Here is a 9988-nt window from a genome sequence, read left to right as displayed (position 1 = left end):
AGGTTATGGAAATACAGTGTTGTGTAACCTGCTTTAAAAAAAAAAAACCTATTAATATGTTATGATCCTCTTTTCAGGTCATTAAATATTTAATTTAGCTGCCTAATATAATTTATGAATGTATTAAATTTTATTTTTCCAATCTCCTAACACTAGAAATGGAGTTATTTCTAGATTTTCACTTGATTATTTCATTATAAACAACTTTGCATTAAATATTACTTTAGCTAAATCTTTGCATGCATGCTTAAAATTAGACTCTTAAGATGAATTCCTAGATATAGAATTGCTCATTCAAGGAGTATGTACACTAAAAATACTAACGTTTATGTTTTTTCTTATTACAGAAATAATACACAGTCATCCTAGATTAGAAAAATATAGATAGGCAAGAAAATCAAACATGCATAACCTCATCACCCAAAGGTAACCATTGGTAACTATTCTGTCTGCATACTTTTTCTTTACATGAATGCAAACAGAGAGTATATGCTGCTTTGAACTACCTATAATAAGCACCCTTTCGTTTATCCCTATTATCACTTTTAACATCTGCAGTGTTCTATCTTATAAATGTGCCCAAATTTATTTGCACAGTCCTTATTGTTGGGAATTTAGGTTCTTAATGTACACAGCTTGAAAACTTTTCAGGTGAATGCAGTACATACAGGAGCAATCATCTCACTGTCAAGAGGCCCTGAACAAAAGGTTCCTGCCTCTTTGTGGATCTGTGGGCCAGAGGGAGGGAGGGAGAGAGAAGGGTTGGTAGTGGAAACGTACTGACTCACCGTAGAGAAAAGTGCTTCAGCCAAGGCCCCCAACAAGGAGGACTCTGAATGGAGACATCTGGGTTAGGAACGTGGATATGTGTATGAGCATGGCTGGTTGGGTTAGGGAGAAGGAAGGCTGAGTGCTTGACTGCAACCCCCTCCAGAAAACAGCAATGGATTGGCAGTGCATCAAGTGTGGTGTGGGGAGGGCAGCTGCTCCCTGTGATGTCTGCCAGGCAAAGCCCTGTAATTTTCACTGATCGGTTTTAAAATATCACACACAGGATTTTGGCCTGGAGGTGGACTCTTCAATAAATAATGACAAAATGCAAAACTTATCCAATATCCCTTCCCACCAGAGTGTGCAAGAGTGCCAGTAGAAATGGAAGTTTGCCCGGGACCCACTAGATTAGACTGAAATTATGTCTTTTGGGGTACATAAACTGACATCTGAGGGCAGGACAAAGAGTTCCAGCACGACTGGGCAACTGAATGAGCCCAAGAATCCTAGGCAGACTGAGTCAGGACCTGATGTAATGGGTCATCTCCTTTTGGAGGATGAGACTGAGTCATCTCCATTACGCGCTTAGCTGAGGGCTCTACTTTTGGAGTGAATTCTAAGCACATGCTTTGTGAATGCTTGCCTCTTCTCCATGACCTAAGAAAGCTATGATAAATCCCCTAAATTTTTTCTTAAGAAATAATCTCTCTTGGTTTGTCCCACTTGAGTTTCCTCTAAACCTTTTTAGATATTTTAGTTTAATTAATTTTTTTAATTTTTTGGCCGCACTGTGCAGCATGTAGGATCTTAGTTCCCTGACCAGGGATCGAACCCATGCCCCCTGCATTGCAAGCACAGAGTTTTAACCACTGGACCACCAAGGAAGTCTCCCTTTTAAATATTTTTAGCTTTCACTATTTCACTGAGTAATGGATTCTCTCATTCCATTTCCAGTGTATACTGCGTGTACTAAATTTTTCTGCTTCGAGATTTAAATACTTTGAAATGTAATGGAGAGTAAGCACTGTCTGGTTATCTCATCCACACCCTTCATGATTTCAGAAAACTTTTACCACAAGTCCCTTCAGTCTTCATTGTTATGGCCTGATCTATTCCTTCCCCCCCCCCCCCCCCCCAATTTATTTATTTTTTCATCTTTTGGCCATGCTGCACTGCATGTGGGATCTTAGTTCCCCAACTAGGGATTGAACCTGTGCCCTCTGCAGTGGAAGTGCGGAGGCTTAGCCACTGGACCATGAGGGAATTCCCTGGCCTATTTCTTTTTAATTCATTAGATGGATGATTCTCAAGCCTATTGGCTACCAGAGGTGGACCTTCCTGTTTCACGAAGTTATTGGTCTGATTACTCCTACCACTGTTATTGTTTAAAGTATCTATCACAGGAAAGCACTGTTGTAGGTTCTCAGAGCGGGACACATAGTTGAATAACTTATGGTCCCTGATGAACCTACTATTCTCTTCCCTTGGCCTGTGGAAGTAACCCACTGGGCCAAGTCTTTTGAGCAGAGAAAAAGGAAGACATTCCAGGTGAACACTCTCTTTGCTAGGCCCCAGGGCTGTTTGACTCTTCAGTAATGAACATAGATAGAAATTAATTTTCTTAACTCTTGTTGTCATGGAAGTAGATCCTCCATAAGGGTGAGGGTGATTAGACCTCACAATTCTAACTTTTGCCTAGAGATTCTCCCTCAGCGTAAGGGGTTCTGACACCAACTACAGAGAGTTAGGCAAACTTCACAGGTCAAGGGCATAGTCCTCCACAAGACTGTCTTTACTTCAAACACCAGCTGTAAGTTCAGGGGACTTCAGGCCACCTTCTTACTTGCTGGCTGCAAATTTAGGAGTTCCCACTGTCCTCTTAGTTTTGATAATATTCTAGAATGACTCAGAGAATTCAGGAAAGTGATATACTTACAATTACAATTTTATTATAGCAAAAGGATACAAATAAAAATCAGTGAAAGGAAGAGACATGTAGGGCAAGGTTGGGAGGGTCTCAAAAGCAAAGCTTCCATCATCTTCAAGGATGCATTGCCTTCCTGGTCAGCATATCAATGTACGACAAAATACAACACAAAAGAAAACTCACCTGAGCTTTGGAGCCTAGAGCTTTTATTGGCATTTCCCTAAGTAGGTATGATTGATTGAATCATCACCCACGTGGCTGAACGCGGGCTCCAGACCCTTCCCCTCCCTGGAGCTGATATCACTTAAAACCCAGCCCTCTAATCGTATGGTTAGTCTTCCTGGCCTGTGTAGCCCACATCCTGAGTCAGGTCCTTAGCATTAACTATCAAGTGTGATCTGGGGAGCCAACACAAATAACAAAGACACTTTTAGCACTCTGAAAATTTCAAGGATTTGGAGGTGACCTCCTAGGAACTGGGGGCAAAAGCCAGCTAAATTTTTTATTATACAACCCCCTTGGCATCTCTCCCCAAGCACTTCAACATGAGCCTCAAGGAGTGCTAGCTTCTCCTCTACCCTCCAGGCCCAGTATTCACAACAGACCCACTGCCTTCTCAGGGCTGACAGAGGCAAGACATTCCTCTGTAGCCAACTATTAGAGGTCAAGCATATCTGCATAAAATAGTCCAGCATCTACACAGCAAATACACATATGATAGCAGGGGGATTGGGGCTCTGTATCCCCAGTCTGATTTCTTTCTCTTCCTGCTCCTGTAGATGACAAAGCAAAGTGAGAATTTTGGTTCTGCCAGGGGCTTCGGTCTTCAGAAATGTTGAAGGGAGTATTAGGGAGGGTTTGGCAAACAGGCATTCCCATTTGCTGTTGAGGGTAGTGCACGTCAATACAACATTTTTGGAAAGTGCTTTGTAAGTAGCTAAAGGCATGTAACAAGAAATTGAGAGGGACCCAACTGACCACCATGAGATGGGGTCAGATGCTTCCCTAGGGCTTCTTGAAGGAAGCAAAGCTGTCACTACTATCCTCAACACACCTCAACAACCATGTTGAGTCAATTTAAGAAGACGGGAAAAGAGTGGGAGGAATGATGAGTGGTGATCTTGTGAGAAAAGACTACCATCATCACTGTGAGAGCCTTTTCCCTTCTTCTTTGCGAGAGGGAAGGAGGGATGATTTCCCCTTCCTGAATCCAAGTGAATATGGACTCCAAGAGTGGCAAGGACACTTGGTTGTTCTATGGAGTGAGAGGAGAGGACCCTACAGAAGGTTTCTGAGCTTGGATTATCTTGCCGGTACTCCATCCAAGAAAGTTACCATTCAGGGAGCAATAGCTGTGACGTGGACCTCGGTGGTCCAGTGGTGGGAGCTCAGGAAAAGGCTGTTAGAGCCTTGTTGCCCACACTGGGGTCTGTGCAACAGAGATGGAGGCCTCAAAAGACACCTCCAAAGAATTAAAAATCTTGATGCCTGCCACACAAATAACATCAACCATCCGCCTGGACAGCCAGAGAAATAGCACAGCCAACAAGACACATTTAAAGTCAAGAAGCGTTTACTTTTTTCCCACCTCCATTCCTCCTCTGTTTCTATCATTGAAAGAGCCCTTCCAAGTATCTCAAGGGAAAGAGAGTGTTTTGACTCACCTTTGAAGTTTTAAATGGACTGGAAAGTTATGGAATCTGCTCAAGATGCCCTTAAAAGCCCGAAGGGTATTCAAAATAGCACAGTTGAAAATGATGGTTTTAGAAATAAAACCATTTCACGTTTAGACTCTACAAAGAAGAAAGTCTTTTAAATAAACCAGTTACATGCATATGCTCTTTGATCCTGGAATTCCACAGTTAGGAATTAAGACTAAAGATATAGTAGCTAATGTATGATACGTTATATATGCAAGGATGGTTACTGCAGCATTATCTGTAATAGCAAAAACAGCAGTAACAAAAAGAAAAAAACAATAGCAACAAAAAAACTAGAAACAATATGATACTATCAACAGGATACTGGTTAAATCAATTCTTTTATAACCATACATTTAAAAGCAACAAAAAGATTGAGGTAGAGCTGTATGTGTTGACACAGAAACAGCTCCAAGATATTTTGTTAAATGAAAAATCAAAGGCTGCACAATGTGTATAAATCTTTAAAAATAAAAATCCTGCTTGTATAAATATTTAAAAAATATGTACTGTGCATACTGTATATACTGATATAGAAATTAAAAATAACTCTGGAAGGATCCACAAAAACGTAAGATTGATTTCCTTTGGAATAAACGACTAAGAGACTTTAATTTTTCATTTGATACCTTCAGGTGCTATTTGAATTTGTTACTAAGGACATGTGGGGTTTTTTTTAATGTAAAAATTAAATAGACTGTACAACAATGTGAGTATACTTAATGCTACTGAACTGCACACTTAAAATGGTTAAAATGGCAAGTTTTATGTCTACTTTTCCACAATAAAAATGTAAATAAATATATGTAAACTCATCTTAAATAAAAGAAGTATCAAGAGGAGAATAAGGAGCTGCAGGAGGAGTGAGTATGTGCGAAAGCTCCGAGGTGGCAATAAAAACAAGTTCAATGCCTTGCCTTGGACTCTCACTGAAGGCTATTGCACAGGAGGCTTGCTGGGGCTTTTATGGGGGTGGGGGTTCAGCAAGGAGTCAGGACAGGAATATTTCTCTGGAGTAAGTTGGGGAGGGGAATTTGGTACTCTTTTATTTTCACTAGAGCTGTGGTTACACTCTGCACTGTTGTGTGAAATTAAAGAGCAGGAGGGTTTATTGAGCAGAGTGACCAGTTTTCTACCTGAGTAACCAAGGGTTTGACTTACACAAAGTTCTGTACAAAACCTGGGCTGGATTCTTCATGGATGAGACACTGGCCTAGACTCTTGGGCTCCCTAGAATATCAGAGCTGGAAAGGGCCTCGGTTAGACCCTTCTTTTACTTGAGGTTACTGAGACCAGGGAGTGACATGTCCTGGTCCAAGTCACACAGAAACTCAGTGACTGAACTAGGATTGTCACTTGGGTCTCTGGACCCCTGGTCAAATACTATTTTTCTAAAGAAGTGATACCAGCACTATTCTAGTCATGGCTTGACTATCTTCACTCAGTTTCTCTTCCTGGTAACTGCCCAGCTGCTCATCAGATTTGAAGGTCTGGTGTTTGGTCATTTTTCCTTTGATGCGTTGCAGGATTCTGGCTGCCTGATACCCTAGAATGTTTGCACCTGTATTCCATATGTGAGATTATGGTTTTGCACTATTATTTTTCACCAGTTTTGTGACGCATATTGTTTCATGCTTTAGTATCCCTGAAATCAAGGTGCCACTGACAGTTGCCATAGGCCAGGCCTAAGTTGTGTCATGGCTGTTGTTGCTGGTGCCTGTGTGAACTTGTCGGAAACCTTCCATTGACACTTGCAGCAAGAGTATGAAAGCTGTGGCATCAAAACTTGCCAACGTCAGCAGTTTGGGAAAAAAAAAAAAAAAAAGCAACCCAGAGACAGCAATGGACCCTTCTCTTGGGAAAGGGGGTATTACCAACACTTTGGTGGTGTCGAGGACAATATTTTATGGAAAAATACAGACATCAGCAGCTTTGGATTGAAAAGCGATTCAGAAGAGCTTGACTCTAAGTATGAAGACCCTTTTTTATGATGCACAAGAGTGATAGAAGACAATCTTTTAAAATAAGCCTAAATTTGAGTAAATTTAAAATAAAAATTCCAAGTGCTAAGAAAGTATTTTTGTCATAAAATTATGTACATAAAATAATGTGAATTTTGGCATCATCAGCATCTTAGATTACATGAAATATGTCAACTATATCAAGCATTAATATTAAACCTTAAAATGAATTGAAGAGAGTCCCATTTTTTGCTCTAGGCTTTGACCGTTTAAAATAACACGAGAATTAACTAAAAGTCAACTAAGACTCCCCTATGAACCCATGTAATCCTGGGGTTTTTCCAATTCAAGGTTTTTAAGTACATTTCAAGGTTTTCTGTGCTAAGTGGTCTATTTATATTTATCTTATTTTAGGATCCATTTTGGTAATTAATATTTTTACTAGAAAATTACCCATTTTATTTGGGATGTCAGTTTGTTGCCATAGGTTTCTCTTATACTTTAAATTTCTCCTCTGTCATTTTCTACAGAATTCTTAATTTTATCTACTTTTGCTCAGTTTTTTTTCTTAATCAGGGCAGGTCTTATTCATCTTTTGCAAAAGAGGGCTTTGTATTTATTTGCACTTTCTCCTTCTTTTGTATTATATTAATTTTAGCTTTAATTTTGATTAATTCCCTCTTCCTAATTTCTTTTGGTTTACTTTGTTGCTCTTTTTTCCCTAATTTCTTAAGATGGAAACTAGCCTTATTTTTTATATTATTTTCTTTAATAATGAAAACATTTAAGGTATATATTTTCTTCTGAGTACAGTTTCCACTGTGACATTTGGGTTTTGGTGTAAAGTGTTCTTATTTTCTCTGCTTTATAGATATTTTCTAATTTTGTTTTGATTTCCTCTGTGTATGGTTTTTGGTCCTTACATTATTTATTTTCAACCTCATTAAACTAATATCAGACAATGTGGTTTTTAGAATTTGTTAAAGTTTTCTTTGTGGTCAAGTATGAGTGATTTTTGTAAATATTCTATCAGTACCCAAAATGTTTTGTTGTTGCTGTTTGTGTGAGGGATATTAGAGTCTTTACACAGGTAGTACATCACGTTTAGTGATTGTACTATTCAAATCCTATGCCATCCCATGTTCCTTCTATACTAGATTTGCCTAACTCTGAAATAAAGTATTAAAGTCTCTGCTATAATTGTGTTTTATCAAATTCTTCTTGCACCTCTTATAATTTTTTATGATTTCATAAATCATGGATGAGCTAGCCAGACAGTGCTTACTCTCCGTTACATTCACATCTTATATATTTAGCTGTTACATTGTTTGCTATAGATACACTTACACATTCTCAGGCTATGATGACCTTGCTCTATTTTTTTATCTATATATCTCTATGTTTTTATATTGATCCATTTATTTCAAGTTTTTTGCTTACTACCATCTCCTTCCTTCTTCATCACCTCACACTCTCTGTTATGGCTAATCTGGTTTTTGACCAGAGCCTTTCCTGAAGTATTTTCTTTAGGGGGGAATGTAGGTGTTAGTGTATGACTTCTTACATACCTGCAACTATCATTCTTTCACCGTGACAACTGAGTGTTGTCTTGGCTGGTCATAGAATTCTTGAGTTGCAGTCCTTTTTTGTCAGAAGTCTGTCGATGTTAATTCACAAAATTCTAGCTGCTGGTAATAAGACAAAATGTCTGATTGTGTCTTCTTTATAGTAAGGCAACTATTTTTTCTATGCGAAAGCTGGTAAAAATGTCTTTTCTTCCTTAGAGTTTAGAAATCTTACCAGGATATTTGTGTGTGTGTGTGTGTGTGTGTGTGTTTTCATCATTTCAGCTTGGACCTTGGAGAGTCCATTCAATCTGTAGGCTCAGGTGTTCCTTGTTGAAAGAAGAATGTCTCCTTTTATATATTTGATTATTGCCTTTCCTTCATATGTGGCTTTTTCTTCATCCTGAATTCCTAGTATTGTATGCTAAGCCTCTTGGATCTATCCTCAAGTCTCTTGTCTTTTCTCTCATGATTTCAATTATTTTTTATCTTTGCTCTGTGCTTTGAGATACTTTCTCTATTTGATTTTCTAGCCCAATAATTTAGCCTCAACAGTGACCATTCTCTCCGTTCATTCATGTACAGAATTAAGTTGGAAAATCTTTTTTTTCTTCCCTTTCCTTTTTTCCCTCCCTCCCTCTCTTTTTCCCATTCTTTTTCTTTCTTTCTCTCTCTTATTCTTTCTCTTCCTCCCTCCCTCTTTCCTTCTTCCTTCCTTCCTTCCTTTCTTTCTCTTTCTTTCTTTCTTTCTTTCTTTCTTTCTTTCTTTCTTTCTTTCTTTCTTTCTTTCTCTTTCTTTCATTCTTTCTTTCTTTCTTCTCCCTTTCTTTCAGCTCCAGAGGCCTTTCATTTTTCCTGTACTTGTATCTTTCTGGTATATGCTTTGTTCTGATTGACCTACCTTTCTGCTACTGAGCTCCTTTACATATATTGTTGTTTCCTTTGTTTACTCAGTGGGGCTCTAGGACTGGCACTGAGTTTCCTAAGAGGCCGCAGCCTTAGATATAGTGGAAGGCAAAGTGGTCTCTCTTTGAGCTCCCTGTGCGGAGCTAAGCTGTCCACAAGACTTCTACTGAAGCAGGGAGGAAGATGCCCTGCTCCCTGCTCTTTGTAGATTCTCTCAGCCTCAGAGGCAGGGAAGGCACAGCTCCCGTTCAATTCCTTCTTGTCTTCTTGGGACCAGAAAAATCAAGCGTTACCCTTAAGATCCACAAGATCTTTCAGAGCTGAGTTTTCCCTAGATTTAGTGGTTTATTCTTTCCCTGGGCATTTCTAATGGTGGTCTCTCTTGCAGGCTTTGGTAGGAGGACCTTGGACTCATACAGAGTCCACAGCCTCACTTTCATTCATACACTCAGAGTCTTAGCGGCCATTTGACAAAAGATTGGAGTTACTAGTTAAAGAAAAGTCAGCTATCCTCCATTTGCCGTCTTCTCAGTGTTCTAACTCTTAACTGCTCACTAAGCTGTTGGAAGGCACGACTGCCTCTTGTGTCCTCCACGTCTAATTCTGTGACCTGCACGTCATTATTATAATCAAGATGGAGAAGGAGAGGAAGAAGGGGAAGAAAACGAGGGGGAGGAGAATAAGAGAATGAGAAGGAAGAAAAGGAAGGAAAGCAAGATGCCGGCACTAAAAATCTTCAGTGATGCAGCTGTCTTTTGGAGATTGGTTCTTAGTGCCAAGGGATTTCCTTAAATCAGCATTTGCATCTACATGGCCTTCCTACCTGCCTGATTTTATGAGGGCACATGTCCGTGGGGCCTGTTTTCCTGGATCTGCTGGTGTACGAGGGCTTGCCTAGCCCTGATTTGCTGTTCATGCATTAAACAAAAGATTAGTTGCTGGCTACCTGGGACTAAAGGGCTCATATAGGTAAATCACCATCATCAGGGTAATAGGCTCATTAACGATAGCCAGATCCCTCCGAATCTCCATTTAAGAAAAGAGACATCCACTTTATGCCAGATCAAGTACTTTGCCTTTTCTCTAAGCTGGCTTTGGCACTGCACCTCTCAAAGGAGAAAAAAAATCAATCCTCTCACACAGTGAGCCCGGCACTGC

This window comes from Hippopotamus amphibius, chromosome 10 (assembly GCF_030028045.1).
Source record: "Hippopotamus amphibius kiboko isolate mHipAmp2 chromosome 10, mHipAmp2.hap2, whole genome shotgun sequence".
In the NCBI taxonomy this organism is placed as follows: domain Eukaryota; kingdom Metazoa; phylum Chordata; class Mammalia; order Artiodactyla; family Hippopotamidae; genus Hippopotamus; species Hippopotamus amphibius.
The sequence above is the reverse complement of the archived record's forward strand: the minus strand, read 5'-3'. Positions refer to the sequence as shown.